Source organism: Cardiocondyla obscurior, linkage group LG01 (genome assembly GCF_019399895.1).
Source record: "Cardiocondyla obscurior isolate alpha-2009 linkage group LG01, Cobs3.1, whole genome shotgun sequence".
Lineage (NCBI taxonomy): Eukaryota > Metazoa > Arthropoda > Insecta > Hymenoptera > Formicidae > Cardiocondyla > Cardiocondyla obscurior.
In genome coordinates, this window is record NC_091864.1 from 8,870,730 (window position 1) to 8,885,948 (window position 15,219).

Below are 15,219 nucleotides of genomic sequence, written 5' to 3' on the forward strand. Positions count from 1 at the left end.
CCCGCTTCTACTCGTTCGGCTCTCGATCTTCTTACGCTCTTCTGCTTCTCTGCTTCTGCTTTGCTCGTCTTATTCTGCTTCTTCCGCTTTGTCCAGTCTTCCTCTCCTGCGCGGGAATCTCTCGCTGCAACGCGTCTCCCGCTCGAAGCTGCAATCCAAAAAAAGAAAATACATTTTCGCGCTGTCCGACGTTCACGCACGACGAGTTTTAACATCAACACTGCAATTCTTTTTTTTTTTTTCTCGACGTCATAGGCAACTATTTCACACATTTTTACTCGTAATCGGGAAAACATCGTACGGCCGGTTGAATATCCTCGAAAAGTATTCGATTGTTCGGGAGCTGTCACAATATTAATCGTGATTCTCGGCAATATTAAGATCCGGTAATAATGAGATGCGAATTCTTGGCTGACCCTCGATACTCGGGAGCAATGTTTATTTAAAACATTGATTTTTGCGAAACGACACTGGCTAAAATCAGTTAAACGAAAATATCGAATGTCAAGTAACTTGGCGAATCAAATTAAAAAAATTGTATTAAAATTCAGCGGCATCGAGAAGGCATTAGTCTCGGAATTTTATTATCTTACGACAAGGTGACGTTATGCGACTCTCTTTCGGTTGACGTTTATGAAGGGTTACACTTCCGGCCGCGACACAAACAATAATTTCAACCAGCACTGTCAGAAGCACGCACTAATTAAGCGACATGGTAAATTTCGTCCGTTTGACACATCCGACTCTCGTGCCGATAATTTAATGTTATGCAAATTTACGTCCTCGTTTTTGTTACGCCGATTGTCGTTGTCGCGGACTTTCTAATTAAACCTTCGTATTTAAGAAAAAAGAAAGGAGGAAAAAAAAAAAATTAGTTGACTTAAGGGGGCGAAAGCGAAATGCGTAAGCGTCTTTTGCCGTCGCATCGTGCTCGGCACAGATAACACGGGAAAGATACGGGGTATACGTAACGCAAAAATTCAGGAATGACGTGGAGGATTGAAAAGGTTTATATAACTGAAAGTGAGTAACATGTCGATAAATCAAATTTTTATTCAAATAAAAGTAGTGCCAATATAACAATGGGTAATAAATCAGAGTACAGTGAATAGGATAAAAATAAACGTCCGGAGCACTGAATATTCTCGGGAATGTAACATAAAGTTGCGATTTACATTGACGTAACATCACGGCAAGTAATGCGACGTTACACTGCAACACTGTCACTGCGCGCAGGATAGTATCCGTGAATATATTTTTTTCGGTCAATTATCGCCGCCGCTTCGTTTAATCGAGTAAATGTATTTTGCCCGGGATTTTCAAATTATATTTCTATTTCCCGAAATACTTGGAATAATTGCGCGATTAAATTTTTTTTTTTTTGCAAGGCTCGTCCAGCGAGACGATGAGTCGACGCGTTGACGACGATATCAATGAAATGGCAAATAATTTGTTGCGGCGCGTGTCAGGTTTGCGCGACGTGACGAGCATTGTCGGATACCCGATGAATTAACGGCCCGAAATGATCACGCACGCGGGTATTCGCATAATCGCTAACTCGTTTACTCGCGGCATGGCGATTCGTTACGTTTATTGTTCGGCATATAATTCCCCGGCCACGAGGTTGACGCTAATGATTCGCGTGACCAATTTCCATGAGGTCTCGAGATAACGGCGATCGAGATTCCCCTTGGTCGTTTCTTCGGGTTCGTTCTCCGGTCGTTTGCGCTTCCTCGCGATCTTACCGAAGCACATCGTACCACGCCGGAAATCGAGAGGGGGACCGAAGCGGGTGCGATCGCGACGAAACACTGTCGAGACGGCGACGATGACGTACCGGGCATGTCAGGATTCGGAACAGGGAATAGGAGGGGGTGGGTCAGTGTGGTGGTCTCGGGCCGAAAGTGGGGAAAACTGACTAAAATCACACGAAAGTAGAAAAAGAGGAAGGTGGCGAATGCGTTGTCGATTGGATTAATCAATCGGTTCCGGATGCACGATGGCTAAATATCGTTTCACTCACGCGACAACTCGCGACACAAGATCGACGGTAATGCACCGAGAGAAAGAATCCGGAGGATCCCTTACTGGAGAGATCCAAGTGCGGATGTCAGACGGGCAAGATGCGGTAGTCGGCGATGGTCGGTAATACGCGCAATACAATCGTAGCACCTCGGTTCGGCAGCTCGCGACCTTCGTGCACGGTATCGGCCAAGACACTGTTCTTCCTCTTCGAAGGACGACGGCGGTAACGACAACGACGGCGAAGACGGCGATGACTACGACGACGACGTACGACGGGGGGGAAAAAGCTCTCTCCTCTTCCGCGTTCGAGTCCTTGACGGAGGAGGAACCGAAACTGACTCGGGTCTGCGGCTCGCGAGAAACGCTAAGTCCTTCTCCGTCGGGGGCCGGTGGTGGCGCGCTTCTCAGACCGCGTGCGTCTGACTAAAAGCCACCCCCTCGTGCCTTAAAGAACGCGTGTTCGGGTAGGGGCGTTGTCTTAGGTGGTGCGCGGCCGCGAAATTTCTGGCCACCTCGGCGCGCCTTCGCCGTACGCCGTTTCTTATCGCGACAACGTCGTACGCGGGTCCGACGGGCCCGGGCGCGGGCCCAGGTTACCGTGGACCGACTCGTGACCCCGGCCGCGTCCACCCACGACGAAAATCTACCTCCGGGAGGACGAAAAACTGAGGCCGTCGTAGGACAGGAGTTTTCAAGCTACCCCTCTTTTCCTTTGCCCCCACCAGATACGACGTGGAGGCGCGCGCTCTATCTCCCCCTTTTCCTCAAACTCTCCTCACCCTTCACCCCGCACCAAGGTGGGTGGGGGATTCTCCTACACCGACTCCACCGACTCCACCGACGCCTCGTACGGGGGTAAGCGTCGTAAGGGATGAGAGAAAGAGAGTGGGGTCGCTCTCCGTCTCCGTTTCACCCGGCCAAGAAAACCCTCCCGGAAAGAGGGTAGGTAGGAGAAAATCGTAAGAACCGATTATCTATCTCTTTCTCGCACTGTCCCGATCGCTGTCTTACACTCCGCGGTTACGTTCCGGCTTACGAAAGTACGCCAGGCCGGTCTAGATACGAGCGTACTCTTTTTCCCCGAGCTTTCGTCCTTGAAAACTTTTCGTGGATTATCTCTGTCGCGTAGACTCACTTGAATTTTACGCGATTTCTCCCTCGCGAATCAACGAGTTCTCGTTCAATGGCGAGACGATAAGTAAGCCTCGAGAGGCACACGACATGCGGACGCCACGAAATAAAATATTCGACTGACCGAAAAATTGTAGGGGGCTTTTGTATAAGGGGGTGTAACAGTCTGAGAAGAACGAATAAAAAAGAAGGGGGACCGTCGTATAAAAATGGCCTCCTCCCTCGTGTCCCGTATGGCAACGCACGCGTGACTAATCGCGGGGGAATGGAGTAAAGTTTTTTTTTTTTTTTTATTTTTCTTACGAATCGCCCCGCGCCCACGTTATGGTAATTCACGAAACGAACGCTCGATATTGATGCCCGAACTTTGCTCGCAAACTCGGCAGCGATCAGTTGATTAAGTGCCGAGAGCGGGTGGCTCCGGTCGAGCCGAGGAAAACGAACTCGAATACATCGAATCGCGTCGACCATTCGTCATCCGGTACTTTTCTTCCCGCCGCGCGTGAAAGTCAAATCGCGATTTAAGCCATGGATCATCGACCCTACGGAGGACGTCGACTTTCCAGTGGACGCGTTGATGCTCATTTCGCGGCGTTGAAGGGTGGTCGATGGTCATCCTGCTCGTCTTACGCACCCTCCTCGCTAAAGTAGACAACCAAGCCATCCCTCTTTCCCTGTTCCCTCCACCCTTCGCTCTATCTCTCTCTCTCTCGTTCTCTTTCTCTTTCAAGCTTTCATCTAACGTAACTGCCCCACCATTGCATTAAGCTTCTATTCCTCCCTTCTCTGCCAGCGTCTTTCCCCTCTCAGCTCGCTCCTTCGTCCGTCTCTCTCTTTCTCGCTGCCGGTTTTCGTAGCTGAATCTCGTATATACCACCCGACACCCTTTCCTATATCCTTTTCTACCCCTTCTTTCCCTCTATTTCTCGGTCGCCTCGACTTGCGCACCCCATCAGCCGGGCAACCCCCACGCGCCGCTTTTTTATGCTGGCATCGTCCTTTTTTCCACGTGGTGTACACGTGGTGGTATGAATCCGGAAAGTAGGGAGGCGCGACCCCTTTTTTTTTCCTTCAACCTGCCTGTGGCGTTCACGCGAGAGAGCCCCGCTAGCCGTCCGAGACGACGCAATAACGCGTCCACTCTTTCGTCCCTTTTGTCTCTCTTTCTTTTTCTCTTTCTCTTTCCTCCCTCCGCTAGAAGAGCGACGGCGGCAAGAAAGGAGCAAAGAAAAGAACGTCGCGTAGCGTAGCGCCGCGTCCCTCCATACCAGCGTTGTGTCCACCCTATCCGTGTCTCTTCCAGCGCGCGTGCGACGAGGGTGGACCGTCGCGTGAAAAAAGTTAGCCAATGAGTCGGCCGCCCCACGGTGGCGGAAAAATCGAGTGACCTTCGTCGCACGTGCGACGCCACGCGCATAGTAACTTCCTTTGTCGGCGCGGCAGACCGGCGAAAAAAATTCTTTACTCCTTAAAGAGATAGCTGGCGACCGTTTTGGAACATCTGACAGGATCGATTATCACGATATATATATATATATATATATATATATATATATATATATATATATACACCCTTCGCGTATAATCCAGGCGCAACTAAAAAGAGATTGGAAATTATTGCGGCTAATTAAATTAATTTAATTTAACTTTATAGCGGTAGGAATATCTTTCGTGATTTGATCTCTTCGGGAAATTTTTGTAAAATAGTTCTCGAGCCCTGTAGTGAAAAAAAAATAATAATAAAAAAACTCGACAAGATATATATTATAATTTAACATATTGTCATAATAAGTAATAATTAACTCCACGTCCGTGCTTGCAAGAATTACGTCACGAGTTATTATTTCGCAAGTTTCAGGACGCCGGATTGTATGACGCAATTTATTTGAATCCGCGAAGGGCGGGGAACAGGACGAAAGCAAACGCGCTTCCGATGCACGAGGGTCTCCGCACGTAAGTGCCCGGGCGCGCGATCGCGATCGAACTTCCGCTTCGCGGCAGGCAGGCTGCCGTCGTCGTGGTAAGAATTTCGGCTCGCATGCGGGTGGAGTGAGAGAGAGAGAAGGAAGCTCGCTCGCCCGCTACGCGTGTACTCCTCCGGAGAGTCAAAAATAAGTACGTGGAGAGGCACATTGGGCAATCGAGGCACTCGCTTTAAATTACAAATGAAGCGGCCGGCATGCGCGAGGATAAAAACAGGTGAGAATCGAGCCTCCGTGGCCGGTTGTAGGGTGGGCGGATTGTCAGGTACGCGTGCACGTGTGGGTGCATGCCGTACATGCACTGTGTAACGTACGCGCGGACGTACATGCGTTACGTACGCGGCATTTTAGATCTCAATCCCGATCCCGATTCTTCCCCCCGCGCGGCTCCTCCGATCTCGATCGGCAGCTGGACTTAAAGAACTGACTAACGGACGTGCGGGCGGGATACTTGCCCATGTACACGTTGCTGCACGTGCACTCGCAAAACTCTGACGGCCAGTTGTCCGGTACTCCGCGCTCTACGGAATCGAGCCGATCGACTACCCCGATAGGCGTATGCGCCTCCGCGTAGGAAGACATTTGTCTTCTGGGCCTGATCCTGCCTACTTTGGATTGTCCGCCTTCCACGTCGCGAGTAGCGGGGGAGTGCGTGGAAATGTGCCCGACGAAGGTGGTCGGTCAGGTGGTAGAGATCCCGGGATATTTGCCACTCCAAAATTTTTTTTTTTTTTTTTTTTTTTTGGTCCGGGAATGATTGCTATACGACTAAAGTTCGTCGATCGAAACTTTTAAAAACACCTTCGCAGACAAAATATTAATATAAAGACGATAGTAAATGCCGCAATATAAAGCGTCGTTCTATTAAGTTTCAATGAAAGGCGGCGAGTTATTTAACTTGACTTATTAATACGATTCAATTAAATATCCGTTTCCAATTTTCAGATTTCTTCGACGCGTCCGTCACGGAAAAAGATTTCCAGCCGCGCAATAACTCGTTCGTGCGGCCTCTTTGCGGCTGGTCGTTTTGCTGCTCGCGTGAAGTAGCCCCGTTTCAACCCTCGGATCGCAGAAGCCACCCCGTGGCGAGGTGACGCCTGGCGGCGAAATAAGGAACGAGGAAACGAACGAGTAGAGAAAAGGGTGAGTCGTCCTAAGGTTTTTGTCCATGCTAACTGCCGGAATATCGATTACGATGGAGAAGCGGTGGCGGCAAAGCAAACGTGAGCAGATGCGCTAGATCATGTGAGTTGGGAGGACTCGGATGGTGCGTCATCAAAGCAATATTTGAGCGATGCGGTACTTAGCGGTACCCAAAAACGATCCACGAAAAATACAAAGTTCTAGTTTCATCTTTTTTTTTTTTTTTTTTTTTTTTTTATAAACTTTTGAAATTATACTTCGCAAAAATAGACCGTCGATTTAGGAGATAAATAACGAGATACCCTCCGTCGAGCAATGAACTTCCGGGGAGCTCAAATTCGATTTGCAAGAGAGAGTGAGAGAGAGAAAGAGAGAGAGAGAGAGAGAGAGAGACGTACGCGTTTCTTGCGTGACGGCGGGAAGATGCGTCCTCGCAGACGTGGCGTCGAACAAGTTTAACTCACCGAAGCCCGTTAACATTGGTATCAATCCACGACCACCTTTGTGCGCGTTATCGTATTACTGCGGGCGAGAACGCGCCGCGACACGCCGAGGAGGGGCACACTACTTTACGCGCCGGGAAATGAGATTAGGATCGTCGCGACGATCGCGATTCCCGTCGAATCGGCGAATCGGAGGAACGTGCAGCACGCGAGCCATCGAAACTGACGGCCCGGATTAAGAATTCTAACGGTAGGAGTAGCCGGTCGGCTGTAGGATGAAATGAGCGACGCGTCCGGCGCATTACGCAATGAAAGAAACAAATGAAGCTTAATAGAAAAACTGCCCGCGCTAGAAAAACCCATTCCGTCGTGCTTAGTACAGCTGCGTCAGAAAGTGCATCGGCCGTTCTTTCTCCCCTCGTCGTCGACGAAAGACCAGCGGTGCGCGTTTCGTGCGAGGACGTTGTCAAAAAAAAAAAAGTTGGCGTGACCGTGGTCCATTCAACGCGCGAGGTCCGTCGGTTAAATGTTGAGTAAAATAAATTTCCCGTTCGTGGAAAATTGCCGGGTCAATTTGGGTATCAACGTTCCTTCAATTTGCGGTATGTCGAAGAGAAGGCGAAGGGCAGCCGGTGTATTCGACACACACATCGCCCTGGCAAGTCCGCGGTCCGGAAAACTGTGGATGGACAACAGCGAGACAACCTGTGAATTTTTTAGATCCATTTGGACGGACGGATAATTAACAGTAATCGAGCAAACGTGTAGAATTGGCCCGCCGCTGACTGGTGTACTTTGTTCCGCTTCTAAATTTGATTTACATTAAATATGAGAGAACGCGCGTCAGGGCGAGCGTGCATGCGCGGAGTCTGTATCGCCGCATTAAATATAACCAAACGCGGCAAACGCGCGTAATGAATCAAATTATTTCGGGCCGCGTCGCGGTTGGGGGAATAATTTACCCCCGTGTGAAAAAGACAAAGGCCCTTTAAAAAGGACGAATCGCAGATAGGAGTCGCGAGTCCGCGGCGGCGGGAGCCGCGCATTGTTTGGACAACCGATCCGGCCGATAATCGATACCCGCCGATTCCGGATAATTTACGATGTCAAATGTGTGCCCCTGAGATCAAAGGTAGGCCGTATGAGAGCGGGTCGTGCGGCACGCACGTGCGTGCATGCGTGAGCATCTCGTCGTCGCGGCGTGGACACGGAGAGCCCGCGAAATGCGCCGTGTCTATTTTTCCCGACTGTACCACCACTGTCGTCTGCGGCTGTGTCAATAGGAGCCAATCTAAGTACATATGCACACACATACGTAATGCAGCTCGCCGCACACTGCGTCTCGTGATGCAATCGTGTGCCTCGTGCCTCGCGCAGTTTCGACATTCTCTTTGCCCCACGCTATGCACAAAGTGTGGCGACGAATTCCGCGATCGGATTGATCGCTCCGGTGGACCCGTGAGCTCCGAAATTTTAATCGCGATTTGCCGCGATCGATCACGACCGCCGGCTCCTTAAATCCCGAAGACTCAGCGCGACGGCAATCGCGACTTAACGGCCGCCGCGAGTACCGCCGCGTATCTATCGCTCTTGTGTTTTCCAAGACTTTACGCGAATCGTGGGAGATAAGATAAGCGTGCGCGGATCCAGGATCAAGGTGACGAAGATAGCGTCGTGACTTCGGGACGGCGTTGCAATAGTTGCTTGGAAAAAAAAAAAAGAAAAAAACTAGCGCGCCTCGCGATGTCGTAGGAAAAATACGTCGCGCGCACTGTTCTTTCTTGCGAGCGAATGTAAAATTGTAGATCGTGAAGCCCGGAAAGTGCCCCTGTCAGAGAGACGTCGGTATTTCTCGTGAAAATATCTACGAGAATGTAATCGCGTTAAATTTAATTTTTAAGAGCGCCGATTGCCGAAACGCGAAGACGTGAAACGTCTCCGGGCCAACTAGTCCTTTTTAATTATTTGCAAATTTTTAACCGCTCGAATTGACGGCGAAGAAGGAATGAAATAATTCATCGGGCGACGTGCACGAAACATTAGCGGCGTTATGAAAAAGAAAACGCGAAAGGCTAGAAATTTTCATAACGTTGACGATGCCGAAAAGTAATTAACTTTCGTTTCGATGATTTAAGACGAACGAATAATTTAGGGATCATTGATATAAATAGTGGCGAACGAATGTCGTTTATTTTGTAGCAAATCCCGGCGGTAGCAGACGCCCCGTACAATGACGAGAGTCATGAAAGATGGCAGACGCCGGTCGATGATCGGGAATATATTTTTGCTTGCGCAGTCAGTACTTTCCGCCACATATATTTGCCGTAAAGTATGAGGGGGGTTAGGCGGGAGAGAGACGAAATATATACATAGGAAGATCGTTAATCAACGCGACTGCGAGCTCCGGTCCGGGATACCCGGCCGGCGTAGAGCTAACGGCGAGTTTTGCCATTTTTGGGGGGGAAAATTTTCCGCGGAAATCATTGACGTCGCCCGGGTCATCGACGAGCTCTACCCGGCGAACCGAACACATACACGGCACGCATGGGGTCATGAGTTTGTGTGTGTGCATAGGTGTCTGTGTGTGTGCACCAGGGTACATAACGTGGGAGGCTTGTGTCTCGTATATCGGGGTGGTAGTTCCCGCAGAGAACGGCGTGCGACGGCCTCCCATTGGCCTCCCATTGGCCGGTCCGGGGGTGGCTCGCTGCAGTCATCGATTCAGGCAGTCATTGGCTGACTCGGCCCCGGCCGCCATTTTGAATGACTCCGGGATCAATACGCGGGGTGCGGAAAAAAAGTGCATGCAGGCCCACCGCCGTCCCCGGTACCCTCGGCCGTATCTCACGGCCGTTCTATCTCCGTTCACCGCTCTCCCTCGCTCTCTATCTCTCGACCGGTTCATGCAACCACCGACACCGTTGCACCACCCTCCTCTTTCCACCCAGGGGCACCCTAACGCCTTTCCGCCGCCGACGGCCACCCGCTCCCCCTCCTCCCGCTCGTCGTTACCGCTCTTCCTCCGATGGCATCCCCGGCGCAACAACGCCAACCATCGACGACCCAGTCGAAGGGGGCGATAGGGCCGTTTGTCGTGTATGTACGTGGAGGAACGCATGCATGTACGGGCACATATAAGCGAGCTCGAAAATCATCGAAAAAATACGCGGCGAAAGCGGGGTTGCCGATATTCCGTGGCGCCGCCGCCACCACCGACGCCCCCGGCCGACGCCGTTCTACCGTCATTTTCTTCTCCCTCCCCCCCTGGGGGTTTGTGTCGAGAGCGTATGCAATTCTCTCTCCCGCTTGTGCGTTGCTACGTTGCACGCTACGTTTTCAACACAGGCCAACTCGTCGGGAAATAGGAAATTTGAAATCGAAGCTTCGCATCACCGCTCGCCGAGCCCACCCTCTTCCCTCTTTCTCCCGCATCACCCTTGATCATCGGTGGAGCTCCCGGGCCTGGTACCAGACCCGGGGGTGCGTCATCGAACTCGGGAAATAGAATGATTCCGCGTACCGCGCGCGCTCTTTGTCTCGCGACTCTCGTCTCTTTTTCCATATTTTTTTTTTCCCGTTATTTTTTCTCTCTCAATTTTTTTTTTTTTTTTTTTTGCGAGCAAAGCGGAAAGTTTGCCCCGCTCGTGAAATGATTAATCCGACAAAGAGAACTTTGCATGGGCAATAATTCGCCCCGTTACCATGAATATACGATCGGAATCGCATGCATTTATAGCGGCAAACGTGATAACTTTTACGTGATTTTGCGGTACTTTCCAAGTTTATTAAAAATTCATTATCTTTTAAAAATAGTGAGCGATAGAGAATCGAAACCGGATAAAGATTTATTCACGAAATTGTATTGGCGAGCCTCTGTTAGAAAAAGAAAAAAAAACGCAGTGTTAAAAATGCTTTTTCGCGGCGCGGGAAACTTATCTCGAGGAAAATACATCCCGCGACAGGTCAACAATCAAGTCGTTGCGGGCTACTTAATAATCCGTGAATTATAATAGTAATATACAAAACAGCGATTCCCGGGCTGGGTAACAGTAGTCATTACGGTAGTCGCTATTATTACGGATACTTTCGCGTTTAACTGTTTTACCGTAATAAGCCGCGGCTGCTCGAGAGAGAGACGCTGCGAACGGGAGAACGATAGGCAGCATCCCGCGCGAAAGTATGCATTACGCCGGCTAAGTTTTATAGCGGGCCGTTGTTAGGTGGTGCCGCGCGCGCGCGCGAGGGCTGTCATTATCCGAGTAACTTGTAAAACAGTTGCCTTTGGACGTAATGTTATTTGCACGATACGAATTTAAGTGCCGGGCACCAGAAGATTTATCGTTCCGTTTATGATCCGCCGCTAAACGGCACGACGTGTCTTCCGGCAGAGGAAAGCCGGCGCCTCTTCGGCTCGCCCTCTGGGAATCGCGCCATCGACGCGGTCCACCGGAGAAGAGACCGAGAGAACGCCGGCGCTCCTCTCGGAATATGGCGCATCTTCCTTTCAAAGCGGCAGCTTTGGAACGAAGATTGTACACAGACATATATATTAAAGTATACATATATATTTTTCATCTTTCCGTTTATCATTTAAAATGATAGACGGAGTAAAGTGCATGCTTCATGCAAAGATATTCAGTTAGTTAGCAGGGTACTTACGTTTGGAACCGAACTAACTGAAACAAGGACATAAGGCTTCTCTTGGTAGCAACGACTTTTAGATCACATTTTTAGTTATTAAGAATTTTATCGTTTTTTTTCATTTTTCGCTTTTAAATTTACGTTTAAAATCTAAAGTTTCTCAAAACTTGTTAAAAATATACTTTAGTCATATCTTTACAATTTACTTTGTAGGCGTCTAAAGTGTTATTTTTTTTTTTTTTTGTTTCTTTCCCCCCTGTGTCTCTCGTTTGTTTCTTCGACAGTGTAGGTGTACTCTTCTTCTTTAAGGCAATGCTTTTGTTTCAATTTCGTTTCTTCTCTTTTTTTGGTGCTTTTTTTCGCGTGATTTTCTTGATTTTCTGTATTTTCTCCTTTTTCTTCTTAATCGTCGTCTTCGTAATCGTCGTAATTTTGAAATCAGGATCGTTCGAAAATGTGTTTTAGCTTCTCTAAATTACTGAAGTCCTTTCGGCAAAACTTAAGAGGAGTTGTTCAGACGTTGTGTTTCACAGACAGAAATCGGTGAGTGTTTCGGAAACGGCGAAATTAATTTTTCAATGAAATAATTATGACAACACACATAACAACACAGTGCGACGCGTCTGAAACAGAAAGAAGGGGTTCGCCGAAGCCCCATACGTTTTCGTTACGATCGATTCGTCGAGTGATATCTTGATCGACGGTGAGTCTTGTTCGCGGTGAGGCACCGCGAACAGATTCACCGGTTAGGTCACGTTTTAACGGAATCGTTTTCGTGTTAATCTTTTTCAACGGTATACGGTATTACGGCAGTGTCGGAATTTCGAGTCTCGCAAAACGTTTGCAGGAGGGACCGAGAAGTGTACGGGCGACGACAGGGTACATCGATCATGGCAGATTTCAAGCTGTTGAATGCATCGCGTTTCCGAATGTAATTTAATTTTGAATCAAAGTTAAGTCAATTAGCTAAACTGAGTTAATTAAAATATCCATGTACAAAGAGTGAATAGCAAAAAGAACTGGAACATAAGTATAAATTTGTAAAGTAATATGAAGAAGGCGGCTTATAAATTTTGAAAGTTTGAATTGTAATTCTAAAAAGGGAATTGCTCGCGACCACTCTCTTGCGCTACTCGATCAAATTAAGTTATAAGTTAGGCAATGTCTTAAATGTTGAAATAAAAATGCGATAAAATGAAAAGAGAAGTCTATCCATGCAGATTACCCGACGGATCTGGCATCATCGATAGGTGTACCCACCCTCGGGGCATCCCCCGAGTCCACATCGGCGTCGGTCAAAGGCTATTCGCATATCCTGCGTGACAAAAGGAAAAACCCTTTGGTATAAGAAGGGCGCCACGTGACTCGAGGAACGAATGAGCGTCTTTGCCACCCCCGCCGCGATGTTCTCGCCCGTCCCCTCCACCTTCTCTCTTTCCCCTTCTAGAGAGGCGCGCGGCGTCGCTCCTTGCGCGTCGTGGTAAGACGCGTCGGGACGCTGGCTCCGTCCTTTTCGCACCCACGTAAGCTCCCTGTCTCACGTCCTTTCTCCCTCTCCCTCTTTCTATCTCGCCGCGCTCTCTCCATCCTCCGTGCTTTCCCGGACTTTTCTCCCCCACGTGTTTCTCGCGAGTCGGCAGTGTCTGCTGGCACGTCGCGGGGTGGCGATCTTGGGTAGAAAGGACTCTTCGAAGTCCGCTCTTGCTTCTCCACCTCCTCCTTCCCTTACGCTCTCCGTCTCCCTTTCTCTTATGCCGATCCGCTCTCTTAAGGTGTTCCTCTCGTCCTTCCTTTTGCAGATCGTTCCGTATGCTTCCCGAACGTGCGACGTACTCCGGATTGCTTCCTCGGGGGAAGCCGCCCCCCGATGCCGTTCCCGGTCCCTCTTATCCCGTATACGCGGACTTATATACACGCGGCGCGGGATCTTTCGCGCGAATCTCCGGTTTCTCGCGTACGAGCACCTCCGCGAACGCGACGCGCGTCTCCAAGAAATTGCCACGGCACGGCCCGCCGCGTTTACGCGGATATTTCCGCAGGATTTCGGTAACCTTTGATAGAGGCATTGCGAGCATCCCCGTGTCTGAGTAGCAACTGCGCCGTGGCCCCGTGCCGGGCACCCCCACCTCACCTCCTCGCCGCCTCTGTTGCACCACGCCGCCCGCCGCCTAAACCGTGCCGAAGCGAGCCACCAACCCTCTCTCGGACGCGCGCTGGCCCTCCACCCGCGTTGCATCTCGCTCCCTCACCGGTTCCCTGCCGCCACCGTTCGCGCTCTCGCACATTCGCCCGCACGCCCGTCCATCCGTTCGTCCGTCCGTTCGTCCATCCACCCGCTCTCCTCTCTCTCTCTCGCCTCTCTTTCGCCTTCTCCGTCGTTTCTCTCGCGCGGCCGTGCCTCGTCTCGCTTTCTCTTTCCGCCCGTTCGGACCACGAACCGGCGGCCCGCTCGGTTACTCGGACGCGCGCTTTCCTCTTTCGTCATCTTCCTCGCGCCACCCTCCGCCCGCGCCCAACGGGACGATGTGTGCTGTATGCGATGCGCTGCGCTCTGCGCTCTGCGCGCGGCCGTGCCCAGCCCGGCGTGCGCGCGGCGCTGCACGGATAGGCGCATCGAGGCGTCAGGTGGATGACGCCATGTACGTCGCACAGACCGTTTGTAATGATGGTAACCAGCCAACGCCGCTTCTCTCTCGAATCCGGATAAGTTTTCATGGCCAGCGGCGCCGACAGTTACGAAAACGATCGCGTTGACATGTTCCACCTCGACAGAAGGTGCGAACGCGATTTAGATCATTTGGCCGCGGCAATTAGGCGCGGAAACTGCGAGATAATTTTTACCCCCGCGCTTCCGTCTTCTTTTACAGCACCCTTCGTAGGCTTAGAGAGAATAGTTTGCCCTCGAAGATATAGCGAAGCTTGATAAACTTCGTGAGAATCATTAGTGGATTAATCGTGGCCGTTCCGTTGCTAATTAAAGTTATTTTTTGACTCGAGAGACAATCTGAATTCTTGATAATTGCCCGCGATAAATATCCGTGGTAGGTTGACGATAAGCCGCTGTAGAAACTTCTTATTATTAAAGGGGAAGGCGCCTTCTCGAGTTTAGACGCGCGAGTTAGTCAAGAGCAGTCTGTACTAAGTCGGCGATTTGTAAGGTCGAGACTTTTGACGCGTGTCATTCTTCGAAGATCCTTAAATCGCGATCACCGATGAATTCTCGACGAAGAAGAAAACCGACGCTAGCGTCCCGCAAGGAGAGGTTTAATGACCGTTGTTCGAGTATTCAATTACAGGCCTTACGCGTTTTAACGACAGTTAAAGTAGCAGCCTCCGTAGTATCTTCAACACTCCATCCTGGGCACCATAGAGCGGCTGGTAAACGATGAGGGGTGGCTTCTCTGTCGCTACCCAATAACGATTTGGAGGCGTTATCGTGGCTTTACATCCCTTTGGTCCTGCCGTGACAGTAAGGCTAGCACGCCGTTGTTGCGTACACGCCAGAATGGAGTTCACGTTCATCGTGTATTTCGAATCGTGGCACTGACCACAGCGTATCCCATGGTACTTCAGCAGGGAGATAGACGGCAGGATAACGTCAAAAAGTATTGTAAAGCGCCTTCTCCACTTTTCCCCGTAAATTTTAACAATTTGATGTTCGCAATTGGATTCTTTTTTTTTTTTTTTGGTAAAAAAAAATTCTATTTTAAACGTGTATGTTTATTGGAGAGAAAGAAAGAAAAAAACATTTGATTAATGCAACAGTTTTTTTTTCTATATTTTATTTTATTTTTTAAATTAAATTTTAAAATTGAAATATTTATCAAAACGCCAGAGATTCATCTCGGGTAATA

The 15,219-nt window shown here is 49.7% G+C and overlaps 2 long non-coding RNA genes across 4 annotated transcripts in view; one reads left to right on the forward strand and one right to left on the reverse strand.

Annotated features, from left to right (window-relative positions):
* Positions 1 to 15,219, forward strand: part of LOC139105006 (uncharacterized) — a 96,014-nt gene that overhangs the window by 23,074 nt on the left and 57,721 nt on the right. For all 3 annotated transcript variants that reach the window (XR_011546115.1, XR_011546114.1, XR_011546116.1), the window contains exon 2: positions 6,084 to 6,281. This is a non-coding gene — a long non-coding RNA (uncharacterized lncRNA). The remainder of the gene's footprint in view (positions 1 to 6,083; positions 6,282 to 15,219) is intronic.
* On the reverse strand, positions 10 to 13,501 carry LOC139104986 (uncharacterized). The gene is made up of 3 exons (XR_011546108.1): positions 13,417 to 13,501; positions 11,384 to 11,988; positions 10 to 148 (listed from the first exon to the last, which is right to left on the reverse strand). It is a non-coding gene; the product is annotated as an uncharacterized lncRNA (long non-coding RNA).